The sequence below is a fragment of the Arachis hypogaea genome, chromosome 20, assembly GCF_003086295.3.
Source record: "Arachis hypogaea cultivar Tifrunner chromosome 20, arahy.Tifrunner.gnm2.J5K5, whole genome shotgun sequence".
NCBI lineage: Eukaryota > Viridiplantae > Streptophyta > Magnoliopsida > Fabales > Fabaceae > Arachis > Arachis hypogaea.
In genome coordinates, this window is record NC_092055.1 from 63,131,728 (window position 1) to 63,153,009 (window position 21,282).

At 38.8% G+C, this 21,282-nt stretch overlaps 2 non-coding genes across 2 annotated transcripts; both read right to left on the bottom strand.

Annotated features, from left to right (window-relative positions):
- Positions 1-253: 253 nt before the first annotated feature.
- Positions 254-361, bottom strand: LOC112788695 (small nucleolar RNA R71). Its single transcript, XR_003196049.1, has one exon. It is a non-coding gene; the product is annotated as a small nucleolar RNA R71 (small nucleolar RNA).
- Positions 362-4,054: 3,693 nt separating this feature from the next.
- On the bottom strand, positions 4,055-4,163 carry LOC112787283 (small nucleolar RNA R71). Its single transcript, XR_003194704.1, has one exon. It is a non-coding gene; the product is annotated as a small nucleolar RNA R71 (small nucleolar RNA).
- Between the last annotated feature and the right edge of the window lie 17,119 nt (positions 4,164-21,282).

A 21,282-nucleotide genomic window follows, 5' to 3' on the forward strand; every position in this document is an offset into this window, starting at 1 on the left:
TCAATAGCACTACTAGTTTCATAGACTTCCACAGGAAGATCCCAATAGATTCATCTTTGATTTTATACAGATCTGTGATACTGTCAAGACAAATGCAGAAGATCCAGAGATTTACAAGCTTATGCTTTTCCCTTTTGCTGTAAGGGACAGAGCTAGAGTATGGTTGGATTCTCAGCCTAAGGAAAGTCTAGACTCTTGGGAGAAGGTGGTCAATGAAGTTTTGACCAAGTTCTTTCCACCTCAGAAGCTGAGCAAGCTTAGGGTGGAAGTTCAACCTTCAGACAGAAAGAGGGTGAATCCCTCTATGAAGCATGGGAGAGATACAAGCAACTGATCAAAAGGTGCCCTTCTAACATGATTTCAGATTGGACCATGCTAGATATCCTCTATGATGGCCTTTCTGAATTGCCCAAGATGGCGTTGGACCACTCTGCTGGTGGATCACTCCACCTGAAGAAAATGCCTGAAGAGGCACAGGAACTCATTGAACTGGTTGCCAACAACCAATTCATGTACACTTTTGAGAGAAACCCTGTGAACAATAGGGTGGCTCAGAAGAAAAGAGTCTTGGATGTTGACACTCTGAATGCCATGTTGGCTCATAACAAGATCTTGACCCAACAGGTCAACATGATCTCTCAGCATTTGACTAGATTACAAGATGCAGCTGGCAGCACTAAAAAACCCTCCTATGAAAGAGATGCCTATGATCCATATCAACCCATGATGGATGAGGTTAACTATTTGGGAAATCCCTCAGAAAATCCCAATAATGAGCCTTATGGAAACACCTACAACTCATCATGGAAGAATCATCCCAACTTTTCATGGAAGGATCAACAGAAGCCTCAACAAGGCTTCAAAAATAATCAAGGTGAAAGGAACCAGAATAGGCTCAATAACAGATCATTCCCACCTTCTCAGCGACAGATGGAGACATCTAAGTAGAGCCTCTCTGACTTAGCTACTATAGTCTCTGATCTCTCTAAGACCACTCAAACTTTCATGACTGAAACAAGATCTTCCATTAGGAATCTGGATATATAGATTGGTCATTTGAGTAAAAGGATCCCTGAGATCCCTATTAATACTCTTCCAAGTAATACTGAAGTAAACCCAAGAAAAGAGTACAAGGCCCTCACCGTAGCAGCTGAGACTAAATCTAAAGAGGAAGTGCTAGCGTTGAACGCCAGCCAGGGAGTAGATGCTAGGCATTCAATGCCCAAGAAGGAGTAAGTTGTGGCGTTGAACACCACAATGGGAGTAGATGGACGTTCAACGCCCACTAAGACACCCTTGTTGAAGAACTAAAAGAAATCAGCATGCATGAGGAAACCATAGGGGTTCCCTTGAATACCTTGTTGCAGATTATAGACTTTGAAAAATACTTCTCCTCTGATAAGGAAGAGGAAACTAGGGAAGAGCAAGTTTCTCGGTACTTAGGAATTATGATTGATTAGTGGATATTTTATACGCTTTTTGCCATTATTTTCATATAGTTTTTAATATGTTTTGTTTATGTTTTATTGAGTTTTCATAGGCTTTAGTGCAAAATTCACATTTTTGGATTTTAATTTGAGTTTGTGTGTTTTTATGCAATTTCAGGTATTTTCTGGTTGAAATTGAGGAACTGGAGCAAAAGTCTGATTCAGAGGCAGAGAAAGCACTGCAGATGCTGTCCGAATCTGACCTCCTTGCACTCGAAAGAGCTTTTTTGGAGCTACAGAAGTCCAAATGGAGCATTCTTAATGGCTATGGAGAGCTAACATACAGAGATTTCTATCAGTGTATAATAGTTCATACTTTACTTCAGAATTGAAGGCCCAAAACTGACGTCCAACGCCAGCCTCTTACCCTATTCTGGCATCTAGCGCCCAAAGGAGAAGAGACCAGTGTCCAACGCCCATAAAGGACCCCTAGCCAGGGTTCAACGCCCTAGAGGCCTCCTAGCACGTGGATCTCATCAAAGCCTAGCCCAAACACTCACCAAGTGGGCCTTGGAAGTGGATTTTGGCACTAAAAGACTATTTTACCCTTTTTTATGTAATCCTTAGTCATTAGATTAGTATATATAGAACAAGGATCACCCTTGTTAAGGACCTTTAGACACTTTACACGTTTTTCATATTGTATTCTTTATCAGTATGAGTTTCTAAACCTCCTAGGTTGAAGGGAGGAGCTCTGCTGAGTTTTATAGATTAATAAAAGTATTACTGTTTCGTTTCAATCTGTGTTTGATTCTCTATTCTAAAATGTATCTTCGTTCTTCATCATTATGAATGCATTGAATTGGAATAAGGTTATCTCATTCTACATGGGTTCAGAGTGCGTCTTTCATTGGACAATGATGAACCACTAGCTTGATTATACATCTCTTAGACGGCTAATCCACGACTTCGTTGGGGACTTCTCGAGACATCAGTTCAGCCAAGGCATGAGGAGATTAGGGTCTTTGTGGTAGAGGCTAGAACCCAAAGGCACAACATTCTCTGATCCGGAAGATTCGACCTTGTCTGTGGCATTTTGAGTAGGATCATTAAGGAGAATGGACTGCAGGAGCTTCACCCTCAATCAAAATGGATCCACACTAAATCTAGGGTTCAAATCTGGAGGAGCATTGGTGACCTCTCAACCGGCGTTGATCATATACAGCCTACCATAGAAGATATTATTCAGAGTTGAAGAAGACAGTAAAACCAAAGTTATCCAGAAGAACAAAGCATCTCCAAGCCTTCACCATCTTCTTATCATTGTAAAAATATCAACCTAGTTAAGTTCTCTTTATTTCCTTTTATGCGTTTAAACAACATACCTACATCTCCTATTCAACTGACTAGGATCTACAAGATAACCATAGCTTGCTTCAGACCACAATCCTCGTGGGATCGACCCTGAATTGCTCAGGTGTTACTTGGACGACCCAGTGTACTTGCTGGTTCAGTTGTACGAAGTGTGGGAATTCGTACGGCTACCAAGTTTTTGGTGCCGTTGCCGCTGATTGTTCGAGTTTGGACATCTGACGGATTATCCTGTTGCTTAGATTAGGTAAATTTCCTTTTCTTTACAGGTTTAGTTTTATTTTGTCTGAGTCTTTTATTTTCTTTTAAAAAAAAAATTTCAAAATTCAAATTTTAATTTCAAAAATTTAAAATTTAAATTTCAAATTTCAAATTTTAAATTCAAATCTTTTCTAATCTTTTATCTTATCTTGTTTTCAAATCTTTCTTAATTAGTTAGTTGTTTTCTCTCTCCTATTTTCGAAAATTCTCTTCTATCTTTCTCTTCTATTTTCGTATTGCATTAATAAATAAAATAAAAATAAAAAAAATTTAATTCTTATTTATCTTTTTACTTCTAATTTTCGAATTCTTCTTTTCTCTTATTGGAATTCTTCTTCTCTCCTCTCTATCTTCATTCTTCTTTCCTTTCTTCTTTATATCTCACAAGGAGTCCTCTGTTCTTGAACATAGAACTCCCATTCTCCTTCTTTCTTGGTTTCTTTTTCTGTTTTATGACCAGGAACATGAATAAAGAGCCTCTCTTTAATCTTGATCCTAAACCTGAGAGGACTTTAAGGAGAATCTTACAACAAGTTAAAGCATAACACTCCAGAAGAAACCTCTCAGAAATTTTCAAACAAGAGGCAGAGAACATGGCAGCCGAACCTAATCATGAAGGAGAGGCAAGAAAGGTTCTTGGTGACTACACCATACCTACCTCTGACTTTTATGGCAGAAGCATCTCTGTACCTGCCATTGGAGCTAACAACTTTGAGCTTAAGCCCCAGTTAGTCTCTCTTCTACAACAGAATTGGAAGTTCCATAGACTTCCACTTGAAGATCCACATCAATTCCTGTCAGAATTCTTGCAAATCTGTGACACTGTTAAGACCAATGGAGTGGATCCTGAGGTCTACAGACTTATGCTCTTTCCGTTTGCTGTTAGAGACAGAGCTAAAATATGGTTGGATTCTCAACCTAAATAGAACCTAGACTCTTGGGAGAAGTTGGTCAATGCTTTCTTTGCCAAATTCTTTCCTCCTTAAAGGATGAGCAAAATCAGAGTGGAAGTTCCAACCATCAAACAAAAAGAAGGTGAATCCCTCTATGAAGCTTGGAAAAGATACAAGCAACTGATCAGGAGATGTCCTCCTGACATGCTCTCAGAATGGTCTATCCTAGGAATTTTCTATGATGGTCTGTTTGAGATGTCCAAAATATCATTGGACAGCTCTGCAGGTAGAGCACTGCACTTGAAGAAAATGACTGCAGAAGCTAGAGAACTCATTGATATGGTTGCAAACAACCAATTCATGTACACCTCTGAGATAAATCCTATGAACAATGGGGTCTCTCAGAAGAAAGGAGTTCTTGAAATTGACACTCTGAATGCCATTTGTTCAGAATAAGATCTTGACCCAGTAGGTCAATATGATCTCTTAGCATTTGACTGGAATGCATGCTGCAGCTGGCAACACTCAGGAAACTTCCTCTGAAGTGGAAGCTTATGATCCTGATCAACCTACCATGGAAGAGGTGAATTATATGGGAGAACCCTATGGAAATACCTACAATCCTTTATGGAGGAATCATCCTAACCTTTCATGGAAGGATCAACAGAAGCCTTAGCAAGGCTTCAATAACAATCAAGGTGGAAAGAACCAAAATGGGTTCAACAACAGGCCACCACTCCCATTTTCTCAAGGGAGTATAGAGACTCCTAAGCAAAGCCTTTCTGACTTAGCCTTGCTAGTCTCCAGCCTCTCTAAGACCACTCATAGTTTTATAACTGAAACAAGATCCTCCATTAGAAATTTGGAGATACAAGTTGGTCAGTTGAGCAAGAGGATCCCTGAGACCCATCCTGACACTCTTCCTAGTAACACTGAAGTGAACCCAAGAGAAGAGTGCAAGGCCATCACCACTGAGGCTGAGGCCGAATCTGGAGAGACTGGGAAGGCATTGAATGCCAGTGAGGAAGATCTCACTGGGCGTTCAACGCCTAAAATGGCTAAGAGCCTGGCGCTGAACACCAGTGAGGAAGCCCTCACAGGGCGTTCAATGCCCAAATAGGCAGGGAAGCTAGCGTTGAACGCCAGCAAGGACAGCCCTGTTGGGCGCTCAACGCCCAACTTAGTAAGGAACCTAGCGTTTAATGCCAGTGAAGGGGTGCATGATGGGCATTCAATGCCCAAAGAGCCACTAGAGCTGGCCTTGAACACCAGTGATGGCACACCTCCCAAATGTTCAATACCCACTCAAAAAACCCCTATCCAAGAACTAAAGGAAGCCAAGGCTATTTGGATGAGGATGAGGATGAGGAAACTTGGGAAGAGCAAGTTGCTCGGTACCTAGGAGCTCTCATGAAGTTGAATACCAAGCTATTTGGTACAAAGCCTTTGGAGGAAGAACCTCCGGTGCTTTCTGGTACAGAGAGAGATCTTTCTTGGTTTAGAATTAAGAATCAATGCGTTTGTAGTATAGCCCAAACCAATCATGAACTCTCAAGATCAAATATTAAAATTCAAATCAAAACAAATAACCGAGAGTAATAAAACCTCGAGTCGTTCTCCTTAGGAATACAAATGAAATGTTTTCTCTTTCGGTTGTGAGGAAAATGGGTTTTCAAGCAAGAAATGAAAGATTAAAAGAAATAAGGAATGCTCAAAATTGTACTTTATGCAAGTGAAGAGGGAATGAGATCAAAAATAGTGAAAATGCTGTAAATGCACTGAAAGAGCCTTGACTTGAGAATGAGAATCCAATGAATCCTATCATTGCCATAACCACAACTATGGTAATTATGATGAGTCAATCTCGCCTAGTCAACCCCAACCATCGAGGAGTAAGTCAACCAAGCATAATTGACCTTAATCCATAAGTTCTAACCAACTTACCAAACTAGTTGATAAAAGGCTAGTATCAATAGAAACAAGAGTCAACTAACTACCCAAGAATTACCACTAAATGTCGGACATTATGACTCTAGTATCCTAGGAACTCAAACCACAAGCCAAGGTGGGAAAATCTACTCAAAATCTAGAGTTGGCATTTTCACAAACACCTTGTCTGCATAAAAGTAAAGCATGAGAAATTGTAAAGGAAATTAGAAAAAACAATACCCCACTATCAACAAAACCAAACATAAACAAGCAATCAAACATAAGGAGAGCATGAAACATAAAATTCATTAATCAAAACTTCAAGAAACACAAAATTGCAATATAAACAAAGTAACTTAAACCAAGGAAATGAAAATGCTTTAATTGAGAGGAATTAAAGAGTACTTTCAATTAGAGATGCAAAATCCAAGAGAAAAGCTTCTATAAAATGTTACAATGGAAATGAAAATTAAACCCTAAGAGAGCAAAGCTACACTACTCCTACTCCTACTCCTATGGAAGCTTCCAAATACTAAGAAAAACTAAACTAAAACCTAATGTCTTCAAATGTGTTGATATCCCCTTTATATAGCCTTCCATCCTTCCAAAATAGCCCAAAAGGCCTCAGAAAATGCAAGTCACGTGTTTCATTAATGAAATCACATTTTGGGACCTGTGTGGATGCAAGTCTGTGCGCACGCACACTTCGCTGTGTGTGCTTTTCCTTGTTTTCTTCATGTTTTCTCCCTTGCACATGCTTTCTTCCACTTTTATCCTTCCATTCTTGCCTTCAAGGCCTGAAATCACTCACAAACCATATCATGGCATCGAATGGCACAAAGGTGGGATTAAATTGCTCTATTAAAGCACAAAATTGCATGTTTTCACATTTAAGATCAAATTAGGGATTAAACACAAAAATATGCTATTTTGGCGCTTAAGTGTGAGTTCATGTGCTAGAATCCATCCAAATTGAGTCAAAATATACCATCAAATATGGATTCATCAACTCTCCTACACTTAAACAATAGCATGTCCTCATGCTAAACTGACAAGGATAATGGTCAAAAAGGGGGTAATCAACTTATTAAATGCAACTACATATATGCATGCAAGTATGCAAATACTATATATCTATCTATCTATGGTATCTATATGAAATTGGTGAAAACAAACAATCAAATTCCCAAGCAAGTATAGACAAGTAGGGCCAAGCAAGGAAATGATCCAATGCAATCAAAAAATCTAAAGAGTTGATTCCACTCATCAGAGTAAAGCAACTTGCAAGAATACATGATAAGGAGTATGGAAACATAGAGTTGAGTAATTGAACCCTCACTAGGTGTGTATACACTCTAATCACTCGGTGTTTAGGGTTTCAATCACTCAAGTTTCCTCTAATCATGCTTTCAAGGAATTGCTTTTCATCTAACAATCAATACAAGTGATGCATGAATGTAATTATCATCAGGACTTTATATGGTTATAATGGGGTTAGGGTTAAGGTGAGATAGATATGGCTAAGCGGACTAAAATCATTGAATCCTTGATTAGTTTAAGTATCCACATCAACCTATATCAATCAAATCAAAACAAAATGCAATGCTAACCTTCCAACAATTCTTATTCATTAACATTCATGTATGTTTTTCTCACAACACGTCACATATGCAATTCTTTATTCATTTCTTTTTACCTTAGGGTGACTTTGCGCCCTTTTATGGTAAAGGGATTTTTTTTTTTAAAGAGAGAATTGCATATTGTTAAGTAGTTCATACATGAATGTTCCCATTCTCCAAAGTTTTCAATGAGATACCCAAATTAAACAATTCCATTTACTACCAATGCTTCCCAAAATTCCCCCACACTTAAATGAGATACACTCCCTCAACCTAAGCTAATCAAGGATGCAATCCAAGGTCATTCATGATTTTCCGCTTAAGGTTGTGATGTGCTAATATTAAGAACAATGGGGTAAATAAGGCTCAAAAGGGGTTAACAATAGTAGATGCAAGGGTAAGGTTATATGGGTAAAGTAAGCTTTTATCAAAGATGGCCTCAATCATGCTCAATGCAATTCAATACATCAACCAATGGAAATAAAGAATTAAGCAAAACTAAGATTACAATCATAAAAGAGATATATCACACAATGAACAGAGTTAGTGGTTAAAATGTGTAACCACTCAATGTAGCTCGAAAACTCACAAGGTATTTGTTCTTTACACTTCTATGTTCCAAAAGAAATCATTCAAGCAAGTTTAAAAATAGTTTTCTCAATCAACTCAATAACATGCCCTTGAAATAAAATTTCTTGGTAAATTTATAATTTTTCACCAAAATTATTTCCTATATGTATGTATGATGTGATGGATGCAAAATTTTTCAAAATTTCCTAGTTCTTTTCCTAATTTTCAACAAGCAAAAAGTAACATGAATAATTAGGATCAAGATAACTAGGCATAAGCTATTCACATCATCCAATCACAATCCATATCTATACTATGTACCAAGCAATATAAAGATGCAATATATATATACCAAAACTAGAAATGTAATACTAAAGATAACTAAAGGCAACTAATATATACCAAAAGTACTAAACAGCAGTGCATAAGTCAAAGTACTATAAATATCCACAAAAAGCATAATAAAAACTCAAAATAAACTAAATAGAAGTGTTCAGGAGAGAATATTTACACCCAAAAATAGAAGATCCTCCCCCACACTTAAGTCATGCACTGTCCTCAGTGCTAAAGTAATGAATCTGGGGAAGTCATCTGTGAGAAGGTGATGGGTGATGATGATGACGGTGATATACAATTAGCTCTCGGGATGTCACTAGGACGGTCTCAGCTCTCGGCTGCTCAAGCGTCGGGTTAGGTGTATCAACTACCATCTCTACTCTCGGCTCAAGTTCAGTGATAAACCCCAATTTTGTGTTTTATATTGTGTAGAATTTGGGGGGTTTTGTCAATATTTCTCATACTTATTCGCGAGAAATGTATGATTTTGTGTTCGCTTCCTAATATTGCTCCATGATGAAAAATATGCTTGTTTTGCTTTAAAATTGCCATATTTTAATCATCTTCTATTTCCATTCGATGCCGTGATGTATTTGTTGAGTGATTTCAGGAATTATAGGGTAGAAATAGCCTAGAAGAGAGAAAGAAAGCATGCACAAAAGGGAGGAACATGAAGATTTGAATTTTGGGAAAAGCAGCATTGGCGCGCACGCGCACTCCACGCGCAAGCGTGGATGAGGATGGTTGGAAGCGGCGCGCAAGGATGGATGCATCTGCGCGGATCAGAAGATTCTTATCGACGCGCACACGCACATGGCGCGCACGCGTGGATCACAAAGGCAATCGGCGCACACGCACGCATGGCGCGCACGTGCGGGAAGCTGCAAGTGACCTCATTAAAGGAAATCGTGCCTGGCAATTTCTGAGGCTCATCAGGCCCAAATTCAAGCTGTATCTGCATGGAAAAGACCCAAGGATGCTAGGGGAAAGGGGGGATCAATCATTTGACACTAAGACACATTTTTAGCTAATTTTTGGTTCTTTGTTCTTCTAGAGAGAGAAACCCTTGTTCCTCTCTAGATCTAATTTTAATTTGATCTTCCCTTGTTGAATTGTGAATTGGATCTTGTTAGTTACTAGTTTTAATTGTTCAATTTGAATTCCTTAGTATAATTTTGTTTAGATCTTGTGTTAGTTTTATGAATTCTTGTCAATTGTCATTTTATACCCATTTCATGAATGTTGTGAATCTTGATTTGTTGATGTTACATTGATAATTTCTATGATTAATTGTGTTGTTTGGATGATTGTATGTTGACGATTGTTGGTGGGTACTTGTTGATTTCAATTTAATTGCTATTTGGAACATGTCTTTTGTTAATACTTACCATGTGTTTGATGAATTGTTTACTTTGATTATGGAGTAGTTCTCTTCACTCTTGGCCTAGGCTAAGGGAATTGGGTAAACTTGAGTCATTGGGTCTAATGGATTTGATGATTTGGGAGCCCTTAGTGGTCAATTTGATAACCATTGACGCTAACCTTCTATTAAGTCAATTAGTAGTGAGGTTAGAACTTATGGATTGATGTTGACCAAACCATTTGACGTACTTCAAGTATAGAAGTAGACTTAATGAGTTTGGTTCCTCATAATTTTCAAGATATGGTTATTGGACAAGGATGGTGACCCCAATTCCTATGCCTAGCCAAGAGTTGCTTTTATTATTCACATTTGAAAACTCAATTTCTTGATTACTTGTCTTAGTATTAGTCATTTGCTTAGTTTAGAATGGAATTATATTGGATGTTACTTGTTAATTTGGAATTACTCATATTTTGCTTAGTTATTTGAATTAGTTTATTGCAATTTAAGATTACTTGCTTGTTAAGATTCCCATTTATTTTTGTGCTCATGACTCACAACCCCGGATTTCTATCCAATGTTGAAGCATATTTTGCCTATTTCTTGTGAGACGACTCGAGGTTTGAATACTTCAGTTATTTCTATTGAGGTTGAACTTGTGACAACCAAATCCCTCTCTAAATTTGATACCCAAGGCTTGTTGTTGGTAGAGCTATACTTGCAACACGATTTTATTGAGAAGAAGGAAGACAAAAATAGAATACAACTCAGGGAATAGATAAAATCACAGAAAGAAGAAGGATATAATCAAACAATTCAATTACGAGCCAATCAGATAAACAAATGCCAATCAGGGAAAAACATGTGTAAACAGTAGAATGTTCCATAGAGAATCCATTTTCCCAAAATCAAGCAACCTAAGTGACAAATCAATGAGTAAATAACAGTTGGAAGCATAGATGGGACTTAGGTGCATGATGTATGTAAATTGAATGGAGGGAAATTGATTATCGCCATTGTGCCTTAAAGGTTGAAAAATTTTGTTAAAATTGGCACAATGGGAACAAATCAGATTCAGAGTGAAAGCCTATGCATATTCATGTTTAGAAGATAGGAAATCACCACATATACACAATCTGTTGTCCAAAGCAATGCTCGAGTGAAAAACAAGGTTGCGTTGCTCAAAAACTTAAAGGAACAAGTTATTATGTACATGACTTTGATGTTAAACACACATGAATAAGCAGTTATTCAATTCATCAAATAGACATTATATGTACTACTGCAAAGAGGGCACCAAACAAATTTCCAAAGGTAATTTTGAATGTTAATTTGGTGCTAAAGCAAAATGGCAGGGCAGTTAGTACGTGAAGCATTAAATTAGCAGGCTATGCACTTTAAAGGTACCAAATAGAATGGTTAAAGTTGTAAAAATTCAATCCAAGTTGGTTTTGAGAACAATTCCAGTAAAGAAGTGCATAGCTGGCCAACTGATTAGTAAAGGATGATATGCACCACAATTTGACATCAAACAAGACAATATGAGCACACAGGTAAAGGCAAGTTCAGTATGATGTTCATATAGGAATAGTGGTAAGTGTATCCAGAAACTCAGTCTTAACCATCATCCCTAAACTGCACATATATGAATTAAAAATGTGTAATGGAAGGGAAATTAAAAACCTATGTTGATCAGACATGGAAATTGAATCAAAAATTTCATTTAAGAAATTTGTCAAGCATAACAGGTGCAACAATTCTGAGCAGCAATCACAGTTTCAATATATATTGCAGTAAGTGTTCAAGCAAGAACAGCAACATCATCCAAACCAGAAAACAAACCAAAAAGACTTAGCCAGCATCACATACATTCAATCAAGGACACAAAAGTCATCTATCCTAATACCACCTAGTAACTAGAACGGAATCAAAAAGCGGTAAAGACGGAAGTAGTAAAGAGAATCCAGCAGAAAAGAAGTGGAACAGGGGGAAGGAAAACTGCGCTCAAACCTGCAATGCTTGAGAGAGAAGAGGATGAAGGCAGGTGAGGGCGAGGTGGAGAGGGTTGCAGTGGCACAGGGGTCTGCCGCTGCTAGTTGCTGCTTGGTGCTGGAGAGGCACGGCCTAGGGCTGCGATGGCGAAGAGTACTGAGACAGGGAAAAAAGAGAGAAGGGGAAATGTGGGAGAGAGAGAGAAGAAAAAAAGAGAATGAGAGAGTGGGAGAGAGTGTGGCGGCGATGGCAGGGCGGTGGTTGGTCTCAGGGTGGAGGGAGAAGAGGGGGTTGGCTGAGTGTGTGTGTTCAGAGGAAAGAGAGGAAGGGTTTGGGGTAAGGTAAGGAAATGAAGCGCAAGCCCCTGATCTTTTCGAATTAACGTTTGAAAAGGGACCTGTGCGGATGCACAAGGTCGTGTCCAGACGCACACAGGGAGAATGAGGAAGGCATGCACGCGCACAGAAGAGTGCGGGGGCTACGAGCAGGAGGTGAAACGCAACCTGTGTGGGCGCACAAAGGGTGTGCGGACGCACAGAAGAGGGAAAAGGTTTGGTTGCATACGCACAGCTTGTGCGTGAGCTCCAGGGGGTGTTGTTCAAGCTGTGCGGGCGCACAGAGGGTGTGCGATCGCACAAGGGTTTTTTTTTTTGAACCGTGCGGCCGCACGCATGGTGTGCGGTCGCATAGAAGGGAAAAGAAGGAAGTGTGCACACGCACAAGCCGTGCGCGTGCTGCGAGCAGAGGGAGCTTTTGGGGTCGTGCGTGCGCATATTGCTGTGCGGACGCACAGGGATGGGAAAACAGGGAATCTGTGCGAACACACAGGTTTCTGTTCCTGCAATAAAAATTTTGGCTCTAAGGCTCCAAAATTGACATCTTAAACATGTTTTCAAGCCCCAAAAATATCATAAAACTCCCAAAAACACCTTATTTTACTAAAACTACTCAACAAACATCAAAATAAAATAACCAACCAAGCAAACTAACCAATTATTCATGAAACAAAAGCTAAAAGAGAGAAGGTTAGAAGGATATTACCATGGTGGGGTGTCTCCCACCTAGCACTTTGGTTTATAGTCCTAAGTTGGACTTAGTGAGGAGATCCTTGTTAGGGCGGCTTATGCTTCCACTCCTCCTTGAATCTCCAACCAAGTTTGATATTGATTTGACCTCCAGGGTCCTAATTGGGTTGCATCAAACTCTTAAGAGACTTCAAGCTAGCATCTAGGATCCTCAAGTATTGACTCTTAAAATTAATTCCCGGATCCCATACTTGAGTTCCTCTATCACCATTAACATACTTGTGTACCCCATGAAATCCGCTAAATTGACTCTTGCACCAAAATTGAACATCAAATGCTACATTGGCTCCATGAATGAGCTTTCCATTCCCTTGCCAATCAACATTCTTCTCTGCACCATCCACTACTCCAAGAAGGTTCCAAAGTTGATCATCCATTTCCAAAACAGCATATTGATGTGGGCCTAAGAAGCTTGTTAGAGAAGTCTTCACTTCTTGGGAAATAGAATCTTCCTTAACCTCTTTTGAATCTTCTTCACCATCACTCAAGTCAAAGATCGGAGGTTGTATGAAATTCACATCAACATCTCTTTCCAAATCTAATGGTAGAGGTTCATGAAGGTCATAGAAGGAATTACACAAGTTGGACAAAAAATCTTGAATGATGGAATCCTCTTGATCAATTCCTACCAATTCTTCAATTATCTCCTTTTGCACTTCATGTTGGGACTTGGTGTCTTCTTCTTGATTTTGCAATTTTTTGCTCACTCCACTCTTTTCACTTGGTTTTGCACCTTCGTCCACTCGAATTTCTTGCTTGTGGCATGAACACAGTGAAGTTAAATGATCCAAAGCTTTGGCTAAGGTGGACATGACTTGCTCTTGCTTCTTTCGGAACTCTTGTTGTTCTTGAATGAGCATGAAAAGTACTTTTTGTGCGGCTTGATCCATATGTGACGATGAAAGTTGACAATCAAACTCATGAGGGTAAGGGTTTTGTATGTAGTGAGGTGATGGTGTATGAGATTGGTGACTATAAAGGTAAGTGTTTGGGTTCCATTGGGGTGCATTGTGGTGATAGTGTGAAAAAGTCATTAAGAAAATATAAATAAAAATCTACTAACAAAAACAAGCAAGCAACCAAAAAAAAAGAGCAATTTACACTATTAACATATTCACAACAACCAAAAGATATAACATCGTTTGCATTCCCCGGCAATGGCGCCAAATTTGGTACAGAAAGAGATCTTGCTTGGTTTAGAATTAAGAATCAATGCGTTAGTAGTATAGTCCAAACCAATCATGAACTCTCAAGATCAAATGTTAAAATTCAAATCAAAACAAATAACCGAGAGTAATGAAACCTCGGGTCGTTCTCCCTAGGAATGCAAATGAAATGTTTTCTCTTTCGGTTGTGAGGAAAAGGGGTTTTCAAGCAAGAAATGAAAGATTAAGAGAACTTAAGCAATAAAAGAACTAAGGAATGCTCAAAATTGTACTCTATGCAAGTAAAGAGGGAATGAGATCAAAACTAGTGAAAATGCTGTAAATGCATTGAAAGAGCCTTGACTTGAGAATGAGAATCCAATGAATTCTATCATCACCATAACCACAACTATGGTAATTATGATGAGTCAATCTCGCCTAGTCAACCCCAACCATCGAGGAGTAAGTCAAGCAAGCATAATTGACCTTAGTCCATAAGTACTAACCAACTTACCAAACGAGTTGATAAAAGGCTAGTGTCAATGGAAACAAGAGTCAACTAACTACCCAAGAATTACCACTAAATGTCAGACATTATGACTAGTATCCTAGGAACTCAAACCACAAGCCATGGTAGGAAAATCTACTCAAAATCTAGAGTTGGCATTTTCACAAACACCTTGTGTGCATAAAAGTAAAGCATGAGAAATTGTAAAGGAAATTAGAAAAAACTATACCCCAATATCAACAAAACCAAACATAAACAAGCAATCAAACATAAAGAGAGCATGAAACATAAAATTCATTAATCAAAACTTCAAGAAACACAAAATTGCAATATAAACAAAGTAACTTGAACCAAGGAAATGAAAATGCTTTAATTGAGAGGAATTAAATAGTACTTACAATTAGAGATGCAAAATCCAAGAGAAAAACTTCTATAAAATGCTACAATGGAAATGAAAATTAAACCCTAAGAGAGCAAAGCTACACTACTCCTACTCCTACTCCTACTCCTATGGAAGCTTCCAAATACTAAGAAAAACTAAACTAAAACCTAATGCCTTCAAATGTGTTGATATCCCTTTTATATAGCCTTCCATTTCAGCCTTCCATCCTTCCAAAATGACCTAAAATGCCTCAGAAAATGCAAGTCACGTGTTTCATTAATGAAATCACATTTTGGGACCTGTGCGGACGCACAGATGTATGCGTCTGCACACGCAACTAAAAATCGACCTATGCGTACACTCACATGGAAATTCTTGTCTGTGCGCGCGCACGCAAGTCTGTGCGCACGACACTTTGGTGTGTTTGCTTTTCCTTGTTTTCTTCATGTTTTCTTCCTTGCACATACTTTCTTCTACTTTTATCCTTCCATTCTTGCCTTCAAGGCCTGAAATCACTCGCAAACTATATCACGGCATCGAATGGCACAAAGGTCGGATTAAATTGCTCTATTAAAGCACAAAATTGCATGTTTTCACATTTAAGATCAAATTAGGGATCAAACACAAAAGTATGCTATTTTGGCGCTTAAGTATGAGTTCATGTGCTAGAATCCATCTAAATTGAGTCAAAATATACCAGCAAATAAGGACTTATCACTTTCCAAAGAACTCAATGCTTTGGTTAAGCAGAAACTGCCTCAGAAGCTTCCGAATCCCGGACGCTTCCTAATTCCTTGCACTATAGCCACCAGAACTTTGAGAAGGCTCTGTGTGACCTAGGGTCAAGTATAAACCTCATGTCACTCTCTGTAATGGAGAAGCTGGGCATCTTTGAGGTACAAGCTACAAACATCTCACTTGGGATGGCAGACAAATCAATGAAGAAAGCAAATAGCTTAGTAGAGGATGTATTGATGAAGGTTGAAGACCTTTACATCCCTGCAATCTTCATTATCCTAGATACTGGGGAAGAAGAGGATGAATCCATCATCCTTGGAAAACCTTTCCTAGTCACTGCCAATGCTATCATTAATGTAGTAAAGGGAGAACTGCTTTTGCAACTAGGGGTGGAACACATCTTGTTCAAGATGCCTTACCCCAACTCTCCCTCTGAGAACAGAGAGAAAACTATGCAACAGTTAGTGTTCCAACCATGTCTTTCAGTGCAAAACTGTACTAAGTCCCCAAATATCAATTCTAAGTTTGGTGTTAGGTAGCCATTAACAAGCACTAAAAACAAAGGTACTAGGAAGAAAGTACCTAAAGGCTGGAGGGACAATAAAGTCCCCACTAAAGGCCTCTCACCTGGCATGAGAGTTGTCTTTACCAAGAAGCCAATGACACCACATACAATGAGCCGTGTCTTGTCTCTAGAGCATATGGAGTTCATTCATGAGAAGAGAGGAAGAAAGTTCACTATAAGGGGCGAAGTTCTTAGCCGATATCAATCTCCCTAAGGAGCTAACTGTCAAGCTAATGGCGTTAAAGAAGCTCTTGTTCGGAGGCAACCCAATCTTATTTAGTAATTTCTATTTCTTTTAATTCCTTAAGTTTATTTTCTTTAAGTTATATTTTTAGGTTCATAATCATGTGCAGCAGTCGGAACAGAGACGGAAAGGTTCAGCAATGAAAACAGAACACTCTGGATGGAGTGTCTTGAGGGTGTTGAACACCAGCCACGGAGCACTAGCTGAGCATTCAACGCCCAAATCGGTAGACTTGTTGGTGTTGAACGCCAGCCAGGGAGCACTGGCTGGGCGTTCAACACCCCAATTGGCAGCACAGCTGGCGTTGAACGCCAGCAAAAGCATAGTGCTGGGTGTTCAACACCCAAGAAGAAGGACATGGAATCTGAACTCCCTAGTCTCTCAGGATCAGTAGGTCCCACAGCATCTTTACCTACCCCACTTCCTCACTAGTCCAATCACATCCATATCACTTCCCTAAAACCGTCTAACTCCCTGATGACTTGCATTATCCACCTCTTTCTCTTATCTAAAAGAGCCACAGAAATAGTTCAATCTCATTCAATTAATGCAATTTCGTGAACTAAATGATGAATTCTATGGTACATTGCTTTGAAATGAGTTTTGTTTGAATTTCAGGTGAAAAGAGCAACAAAAGAAGAAGGAAACAAGAAGAAGAAGCTGGGGGTGGCACGCCAGTTAGCAAGTCCAGAGAACAAAGTGAAAGAAATTCAATGGATGTGGCACGCCAGCTGAGGGCGTGGCACGCCAGTTATCAAATCCAGAGAAGAAGTCCATGAAGCTTTCAATGGGTGTGGCACACCAAGGCCAGAGAGATGAAGCACAATGGGCGTGGCACGCCAAGGCCAGGCGTGGCACGCCAGCTGTAAACTCCAGGGAAGGGACAATGAGCTTTAGTATGGGCGTGGCACGCTAGCTATAATTTTCAAAGACGCATCCTTGAAAACCCACAAGGGGCGTGGCATGCCAGGCTGGGCGTGGCATGCCAACTGCATCATCTACAAGGGGAGTGCCACTTGAGATCGAAGGCGTGGCACGCCAAGGCATTTGAAGAGAAGAGCATGAAGGAAGCACCAACAAGGGCGTGCCACTTGAGACTTGAGGCGTGGCACGCCAAGTCAAATAATGGATGGGCACGCCAACCTTATGGAACCCAATACAATAATGGACGTGCCACTAGAGCTCGAAGGCATGGCACACCAACCTTGTTCATACCCTGGGTGTGCCACTTGGGCTCGAAGACGTGACATGCCAGTTCATTGGTCCAGAAAGGATGTAGCCCCCACAATGGGTATGCCACTTGGGACTTTTGGCGTGGCACACCAAGGCAACATGAATAGGGATGTGCCACTTGATGACTAGGGCGTGGCACTTGACTGCTAGGCGTGGCACGCCAAGTGTATTTTGTAGAGGAGAAGGCTAAAGAGTTTATAGAGGGCGTGGCACGCCAATTCTAGGCGTGCCACGCTAGTTCAACATTCCAGAGGAATATGATCATGCCTTGCTGAGGGCGTGGCACGCCAGTTCTGGGTGTGCCACGCCAGTTTAAATATCCAGAGAGGAAGAAGAAGGAGATCATATTGGGCGTGTCACTTGGTCTCAAAGGCGTGGCACACCAAGACAAACTGAGGAGCTTGGTGTGGCACGCCACTCACACGCCAGGCACATGGTTCATTTTATTAGAGTTTTCGTTTTATTTTGAATTGTAATTTTCTTTCCCTTTTTGTAATTTTCCTTTTCTAGTAATAGGAGTAGTATAAATACTCCCTGAGAGTACTAAAAATGGGGGTTAGAAAGTTAGAGTGGCTGATTAGTTCTAGTTTCACATTTCACTTCTTCTTCCATCTCTTGTACTTTTCTCTAAGCTATGAGTAGCTAAACTCCCTCTCATTTGGGAGAGGGAGATCTGTTGTACTTGATGCATTAATGATAGTGAATTTCTTCTTCTGTTTATCTTCTCTTTGATTTGCTAGAAGGGATTTTGTTCTTCATGCTTAGTGTTTAATCATCTTGGAAAATAGGTTGAATGCAACATGGGTTTCATGGGAACTGAAGAGAAAACTTTTGCGTGGTCTAGAATTCAGAATAAATTCCTATTGCAAGTATAGCTTCTAAACCAACAAAAGTCCTTTCTTACAAACGTTTTGGTTGTCACAAGTAACAAACCCCTTTAAAATTGATAACCGAAGTATTTAAACCTCGGGTCGTCTTCTCAAGGAACTGCAGGGAGGTATGTTCTTATTAATGGTTATGAGTTTTGTAAATTGGGAATTTTAAAGGTAAGGAACAAGTAATTTAAATGACAAATAAAATAAATAAATAACTGTAAAATAAACTCTTGGCAAGGTATGAAAATTCGGAAGTCATATCCTAGTTACTCCTATGAGAATGGAAGTTAATCCCACTTAGTTAACCCTTATGAAAGCAAGGGAAAGTCAAGTGAACTAATTAGTTAGATTCCCAAGTCCTAGCCAACTCCTAAGGAAAGACTAGAGTTAGTGGAATACCAGTCAATTTAGCCGACATAACAACCAATCACAGATAGTTGATAACTCAAGGGCTTCCAGTTAATCAATTAAAGCCAAGAATATAAAAAGCTAAATGTTAATCGTAAATCTGAAATACCTCAAATTATTAATTAAGAAAATTCTAACATGAAGGGTTTATAAGCCAATTGGGCAACATAAGTCAAATACAAATAAAAGCATTAGAGTATATAAAAGTAAAAGAGAAACATAAATTAAAGGAACATTGAACCTGAGAAGAAGTTGAAATAATAAGTTGAAATAATAAGAAATCCTAGTTCCTTTAAAAGGAATCCTAATCCTAAATCCTAAGAGAGAGGAGAGAACCTCTCTCTCTAAAAACTACATCTAAATTATGAAAAGTGAATAATGGAAGCATGATAATGAATGGATGCATTCCCCCACTTTATAACCTCTAATCTGTGCCTTCTGGACTTGGATCTGGGCCAAAAAGGGTTTCAGAAATCGCTGGGAGCATTTTCTGTAATTTCTGGTGCGTGGCATCTATCACGCGTCCGTGTGGGTCACGCGGTCGCATCATCTGGAATTTTCCTTGTCACGCGTTCGCTTCAGTCACGCGTACGCGTCATCTGTGTTCTTCTTACGGCGCGCGTCTGCGTCAGTCACGCGTTTGCGTCGCTGCCTTTTCGCGCTGGGCATGCGACCGTGTCGTCCATGCGTTCGCGTCGCTGCCAGTTTCTTCAAAAACTCCATTTTGTGCTTTCTTTCCATTTTTGTATGTTTCCTTTCCATGCTTTAAGTCATTCTTGCCTTAGAAGATCTGAAACTTCTCAACACACAAATCACGGCATCGAATGGTAATAAAGGGTAATTAAAATAAATAATTTCAAAGCATAGGAAATATGTATTTCACATATATCACATAATAAGGAAGGGAAAGCGAAACCATGCAATTTACATGAATAAGTGGGTGAAGGGTTGAATAAATCACTTAAATTGAGCACAATATATATCATAAAATATGGGTTTATCAACCTCCCCAGACTTAAACAATAGCATGTCCTCATGCTAAGCTTAAGAGAAGCTATAAAGAAGTGAAGAAGAATGATAGAAAGTATGAGATGCAACCTATCTATATGAATGCAACTACATGCTAAGATGTTTCTATCTACTTGATTAAAAGTAAATAAGCTCTTCAAGACAAACATAAATCAGATTTCACTAATTCAAATCTTACAATAAAAAGCAAGTAAACTTGTAAGAAGATAGCTCATGAAAGCAGGGAACATAGAATTGAGCACTAAACCCTTACTGGTAGTGTATATCACTCTAACTCTCAAGTGTCTAGGGTTAATCACTCTACTCTTCTCTAGTCATGCTTTCTAAACTTTGTTCTTCATCTAACCAATCAACAAAAATTTAATGTACCAATGCAAACATCATGAGGTCTTTTCAAGGTTGTAATGGGGCTAAGGTAAGGGTGAGGGTATGTATATGGCTAAGTGAGATATAAATTGAATCTTTAATCAACCTAAACTTTCACCTAACATACATATACTCTATATAATTCTAATTCATGCCTAGCTACCCAAAATTCCCATTTTTGCATATCATACTCATGTATCAATTTTTCTTTAATTTTATCACATATGCATTGATTTTTCATTAACTTAACATTGGGGCAATTTTGTCCCCTTATTTATTTACTTATTTATTGAATAATTTTTTTTTTGGATTTTTTTATAGAAAAATAAACATAACTTATCAATGCACATGGATTTTTAATTTTTCTAGTCTCACATCCCGAATTCCTAATATTTTATCAAAGTAGAAAAACATAACACATTCCCTTATTAACCCATGTTCTCATAGTTTTTGCACACTTACTTGTTACACAATCTCTATCTTAAGCTAACCAAAGATTTAATTGGGGTATTTAATTATTTTTCTGCTTAAGGCTAGTGATTATAGAACAGAATAAATGGGGATAAAAGGCTCAAGGTGGCTAACAAGGGTGATGTGAGAGGTAGGCTTATTTGGGATAAGTGAGCTAATAACAAATAGTGGCCTCAATCATATGCAAGCATGTAAATACACTAAATATTGGACATATAGACTGAAACAAAGCAAAGATTGCAATCATAGAGAAGAAAACACACAAGAATAAAAATTTATGGTTAAATAATGTAACCATATAAATAAGCTTAAAATCTCACAGGTTGTGTGTTCTTAGCTTTTTAAACTATGTTCCAAATACAACTTCAAACAAGTTTTAATAGAAAAGTTTAATTTAAATTAGTGAAGTTCTATAAAAAGGGTCTTGAAAAGAAACTTATTATTTTTCAACCAGGTAGAATATGCATAAAAT